At 32.9% G+C, this 6,463-nt stretch overlaps 1 pseudogene; it reads right to left on the bottom strand.

Annotated features, from left to right (window-relative positions):
* Nucleotides 1-5,739: 5,739 nt before the first annotated feature.
* On the bottom strand, nt 5,740-6,040 carry LOC129052363 (large ribosomal subunit protein eL37-like; annotated as a pseudogene).
* Between the last annotated feature and the right edge of the window lie 423 nt (nt 6,041-6,463).

The raw sequence follows: 6,463 nt of genomic DNA, 5'->3' as shown, positions 1-6,463 counted from the left end.
CTTGAACCCGGGAGGTGGAGGTTGCAGTGAGCCGAGATCATGCCACTGCACTCCAGCCTGGGCAACAGAGCAAGAAGCCATCTCAAAAAAATAAAAATTATTCTTTACATCAACAAATTTATTGTCATTTTACAGCAGTAATTTGCATATATACATTATCAATTTAAAAATTCAACAAGTAAGCAAACTTATATATATGCTTTGCAAACTTAACAGCTATAAAATGTTTATTTTAAAATACTTTCATTAATACTTTTAGATATATTCAATAATTGCCAAATCCATACTCTATATCCATAATAATTTGAAAATGTAACATTAACTTATAGAATTAGGTTAGTAGCATTATGGACATTATCAAACTTATATTTATTTGTGTGATATTCTCATCAATACAATTATATCTATTCAGCAATCCCCAAATCCATGTCTTGATATCCATAATATTTTAAAAAGTTAACATCAATTTGTAAATTATGTTAGTAGTTAGTGTTATGGAACTTGGGAACAAACACTGAATGCCACATTAGGAGAAAAAAAATTCCTGCTTCTTTTGAAAACAGAAACATTCACATTCTCAGATATTATCACTGCTTTTGTACATTGTTCTGAGTGATAAGAAATTACCTAATGGGTACAAGGTACACTATCTGGGCAATGGTTGTACTAAAAGCCCAAACCTCACTACTATAAAATATATATATTCCTGCAACAAAACTGCACTTACACCACCTAAATCTTTTTTTTTTTTTTTTTAGATGGAGTTTCGCTTTTGTTGCCCAGGCTGGAGTGAAATGGCGTGGTCTCAGCTCACTGCAATCCCCGCCTCCCGGATTCAAGGAATTCTCCTGCCTCAGCCTCCCAAGTAGCTGGGATTACAGGTGCCCACCACCACGCCTGGCTAATTTTTGTATTTTTAGTAGAGACTGGGTTTCACCATGTTGCCCATGCTGGCCTTGAACTCCTGACCTCAAGTGGTCTGCCCGTTTTGGCCTCCTAAAGTGCTGAGATTACAGGCATGAGCCACTGCTCCTGGCCTATACCATCTAAATATTTTCAAAAAATTAAAAAGATATTATACTAAAATTACAATTCACATAGTGATTTTTAAAATATATCTTAAGCCAGTATATTTAGGATGACACAGCTATGACTTGACACTTTATTTTCCTAAATGTAATGGTAGATGTAGCCACTAAACAAATAGTGAAATACAGTTTCTTTATTTTTTCTCTTCATCAAAAGAAATGGATTTCTAAACTAAGGGAAGATCTCAAAATAAATGTAAGCATTCTCAAAATAAAAAAAAAGTAAATACAGAGGCAAAAATGACTCAAAGTTATCAAATATTTAGATGTTTATTAATATAATTATTTTAGGTTTTTATGCTAATTTTTCTAAAATATTATTCAACTTTCTTGACTGAATTTTTTTCACCTATTTTCTGCATTATGAGTAGCTTTGAAATTAGAACTAAGTATAGTGACAGTTACTGTCTTTCCACTTGAAAAAGTTCTCAGTCCATGACGAGGCTCTATTCCCCAAATTGAAACACACCTTATTTAATTAACCTAGCCATAAAAGACAAAAGAATCTTGTAGTTGGGTTTTGTGTAATAAAAATAATAAATTTGTTTTTCTACATTGTTGCACACTTCAATAAATGGTGGGGTTTTTTTAGTTATATTGCCATACCTAAGATTGTGATAGAAGATTGTATGCATTTATTTAATATTGCAAGGTGCAATGTTGTTTAACATTGTAGTAGTCTTTGATATATTTAATAAAAGTGTTCCAAATGTATTTACTGACTTAAGGTCTCACATCACATTCAGAACTTTAGTGAATGATACTTTACATAAAGAAACATCATAGATTCAAATCTGTCCAACCATTTTCCAAATGAGTTTCAGTGTGATTCAAATGTGTAATTTAACAGATAAAAATGCAACACTCTCTAATTTGTTTGCAAAAATAACAGAGTGACCAAAAAAAAAAAAAAAACCACACACACACACACACCACACACACACACAAAATCAAGAAAACAAGAAAGAAAAAGCTGATTTTGTAATGCAAGTTTGCAGTATGAGATAGAAACTGCATACCATAATATTTGTTAGCTTGGCAGAGGACAATCTTCTTCCATATGATAGTTTTATGGTAATATTGTCAGTGGGAGCAAAAAGAACTGCTCCACTGATGAATTAAAAAATGTTTGCTTCACTCTTATTTCACTGTTTTTAATTTTATCTGGTATATTTTGATAATATACAGTTTGTATACTTATTCAATTACTAGTATAAGTAGATAAATGTTTATGTACTGTGGAGGAGTACTTAAAATTTTTTAACTGTGGGATGTGCATTCAAAAAAAATTTGAAGACCATTATCTTCTATTTGTTCTCCTCTCCTCATTGTTCTTTCTATTTTTTCATTAAAAATTTTGTTATGGATACATTATAGTTTTACATATTGATGGGGTACATGTAATGTTTTTGATACAAGCATATAGTGTGTAGTAATCAAATCAAGGTAATTGGGATTTTCATAACCTCAAGTATTTATTATTTAGTTGTGTTAGAAACATTCCAGTTTTACTCTTCTAGTTATTTTGAAATATACAATAAATTATTGTTAATTATAGTCGTCCTGTTGTGCTGCTGAACATTAGATCATATTTGTTTTTACTTCATTGGATTTTTGGTTAATGGGTACAAAACAACAGCTTGTTTTGTATTTTACTCAGTTAGAGCCTTATAATTGTTACTCAAACCTATGACTTGCTAAATCAGTTTTTTTTCTCATACTATACTTCTTTGTGGAACCCTAATGATTATATTCACCCCCAAGAACATAAGCCCAAAAAACCAGCAAATATGACTATTCCAAATGAAACCCCTAGGATATAGCATACTTCAGTGTGCATATTGACAGTAAATATATTCTACTCAAATGAAGGATTTTTTGATGAAAGTTTTATATACATATGTTTTATATATTTATATGTTAAAAATATATATGTATATATACACACACGCTTTAGCAAGAACAAAAAAACAAAATAATAGTGGTGCTTTAAAAGACTGAAACCTTACATACACCTTACAGTTACTTTATTAGAGGACACATTTAGCATTAGGATAGTGCTTTACATACATCCATTAATTAATACTCAAATAGCCCTGAAGAGTACTTTTGGAAAGTGCCATTTAAAGTAATTTGCCAAGTGTCAAAGATTTGTTCAATAGCAAACCTTTTCCAAAGACCATAGCCTTCATGTTTCTTATTCTTGTGAAAATGTTAAAGAATGGTACTTGGATTAAGTTCTTTAACATTAGAAAATTCTGGTATGTTTTTTATAATTATTATATATAACTAGTATTATTTTTAAGTAATACTTGTATTTGTTTTTGAGCTATTTGACAATGGCACCATCATTCTGTGATTCAAATAAATTCCTAAAGCTTCAGGGGAGTTTTTTTGTGACTTTATTTTAAAGGATTGCTTTAAGGATGCTAAAACTAAGACTTTTGAGAGAATTTGCTGTCTTTATTTAGACAGATCCCCAAAACTGTGCTGGGCGCTTACAATTGCAAATCCTGGCTTACTTGATGTTTTAGTTTATTTGAGCTGCTACAACAAAATACCATGAACTGAAGAGCTTTTAAACAATTGAAATTGATTTCTCACAGTTCTGGAGACTGAGAAGTTCAAGATCAAGGCTGATTTGGTATCTGGTCAGAGCACACTTTCTGCCTTAGAGACAGCAACGTTTTGCTCTGTCCAAATGTGGTGGAAGGGGTGAGCAGGGTCTCTCTTATGCCTCTTTTCTAAGGTCACTAATCCTATTAATGAGACCCTGCCCCCATGACCCAGTCATCTCCCCAGGGCCCTGCCTCCTATTACCATCACCTTGTGGGGCAAGATTTCAATATAGGAATTTTGAGGGGACACAAATATTCAGACCACAGAACCTGATGAAAGACCCACTTACCTAGTTCCTGTAAAAAGTGCCTGGGAGGCAAAATAAATTGGATTAACAGATTTGTCCTTTTACTGAGACATGAGAAGGCATAATTTATTTAAGTGAAAAGCACACTAGACTACAATTGTTTTAATAATCATTCTCTCATTAAGTAATGTTACTCTTTTGAGCAAAGTTTCTAACCTCTCTCTCTGTTTTAATTTCGTAATCTAAAAATAGAGACCACATCCTTTTACCATTTATTTTCTTTTTTCTTTCTTTTTTTTTTTTTTTTTTTTAAGACAGAGTCTCCCACTATAGCCCAGCCTGGAGCGCAGTGGCACAATCTCGGCTCACTGCAACCTCTGCTTCCCAGGTTCAAGTTATTCTTGGGCCTCCGCCTCCCAAGCAGCTGGGATTAAAGCCATGTGCCACCATGCCCGGCTAAGTTTTGTATTTTTTGGTAGAGACGTGATTTTTCTATGTTTGCCAGACTGGTATCAAACTCCTGTACTCAAGTGATCCTCCCTCCTCGACCTCCCGAAGTGCTGGGATTACAGGCATGAGCCACCATGCCCGGCCCCTTTTACCATTTCTATTTCTCTGATTTGGGGGAAAGATTAAGAGCAGTAATGTTGTTAAAATGTTTAATGCCACTGCTTTTGTTGTTGCTGAGTAGCATTTTGGAATACTATTATAGAACATCTGTGAAAGAATTATGCTATGCAAGCTAGAATGACATTCTAGAACACTATTTGAAGCTGTCATCTGTTGCCAGTCTGCAACATTTACCATAGAAATATAAATGTCAAGTAAATTGATAAAATTTATTTATTGAAATAATTTTTTATCTTAAAGAAGGTATAATTATTCTAGATTTTCCCCAAGTTTGTTCAAATTTTCTTATTTTTCTGAGTCTTAAATGATACAAATTGTTTTATGGCTCCCAACAAAAATACTAGAACAGAAAATGGAGGGCAAACAATAGAAGCAGTACTTATTTGAAATTCTGTGTATTTAATTATTAATTAACCAATACTTTTAATAATATAGTCTTAACACTATTCATAGTTTATGCAGGTGTATGTATGGATGTGTGTCTAGCTGAATTCTATCGGTAAAACTTCTTTGTACAACTTCTTGATTTCTCTCAACTGGAATTACAAAAAGGGTTTCAATATACTATCAATGGTAATAATGATAAGTGGTGTCTACCTATAAATTGTAATAAGAATATAATCAAGAAATGCAATTTCCAGTAAATAGAAGTTCATTCAGTGTTATAATAAGTATAATTTGGTACTAAGAAATTTAAATGTATGTGTTAAGGTATTCAATAGATATACAAATGCTTAATATTAACAAGTTTTTAAAGCTCAAATATACCCCTAAAACATAAACAATTACTATTAATAATGAGACAATGTTATAATTAAACCCAGAGATTAAAAAAGGCATAGATCCAGAACCATCCCTTAATTTTTTCAACAAAATTAATAGTCTAAAAATTACTGAGAACAAATGTCTTCAAATCCTAAAGCAGAAAAGAAAGTGTAAAATCTTTCTCACCCTCCTTTAGTAATACTTGAGACCCCTCAAATTTGACTAGCTCTCCCCTAAAACTAAAGAGGCACATAGAAATTCTAGACTCAAAGAGGGAAAGCTGTCCTAGCATTAAGGTAAATTCTCTATCTGCAAGCAAAAATGAACAAGCAAGAAAATAAAATCTTTAAGAAAAAAATATTAAAACTAGAGCATTCATTGCATTCCCAGTCACTGAAATTCTGAAGTTGAGTTGGACTCTGTGGCAGCTGCTCTCTTGGGCTTAGGTGTTGTTTCTTCGTGGAATCCATGCCTGAACCTGCTGTACCCAATTTTTAGCTGCCTCATTCAACCAGTCCCAGTGGTATTTTGTCTTTTAGCCTTGGCACTCCAGTTACACTTTCTCTTGTGCTTGGCAGAGTAGCCACATTTGCCACAGGTCACTTCTGCAGGTGATAGATCCTAGACCACAGTGGTGGCACAAGAGCGAGTGTTATTGCAACACTCCAAACGATGGCGTTCGCTTTGTCATCTTGCGTTCATGGCCGATACCAAAGAGACTGGAAAAGCAAATAAAATCATTAACCAATAACTTCCCAAGAGAAAGCCACATTACAAATATGCTTTAAATTATTCTCAGAATTTTGGTCTCCTAATCCTTTCATTTAAGTTTTTATTGTCTGTAGTCTTCACGCACTCCAATATTTTGACATCCCAAACTAAACAACATATTTGGATTTGATCACATTTGAATATTGAAAAAAATTCCTCCATATATTCTCCCCAATTAAACCAAAATAATATTCATTGAAATTAACCCAATTTGCTCTTGTCTAATCTTTGCTACGTCAGCATGGAGATACTGCAAATGATTAAGTTCCAGTTTTTGTTATAGGAGTTCATAATTTGATTTTTTTCTTAACAGAGAGATCGACAATACATAGTCAATATTGAG

This window comes from Pongo abelii, chromosome 22 (genome assembly GCF_028885655.2).
Source record: "Pongo abelii isolate AG06213 chromosome 22, NHGRI_mPonAbe1-v2.0_pri, whole genome shotgun sequence".
NCBI classification, from domain to species: Eukaryota; Metazoa; Chordata; class Mammalia; order Primates; family Hominidae; genus Pongo; species Pongo abelii.
The sequence above is the reverse complement of the archived record's forward strand: the minus strand, read 5'-3'. Positions and strand labels throughout refer to the sequence as shown.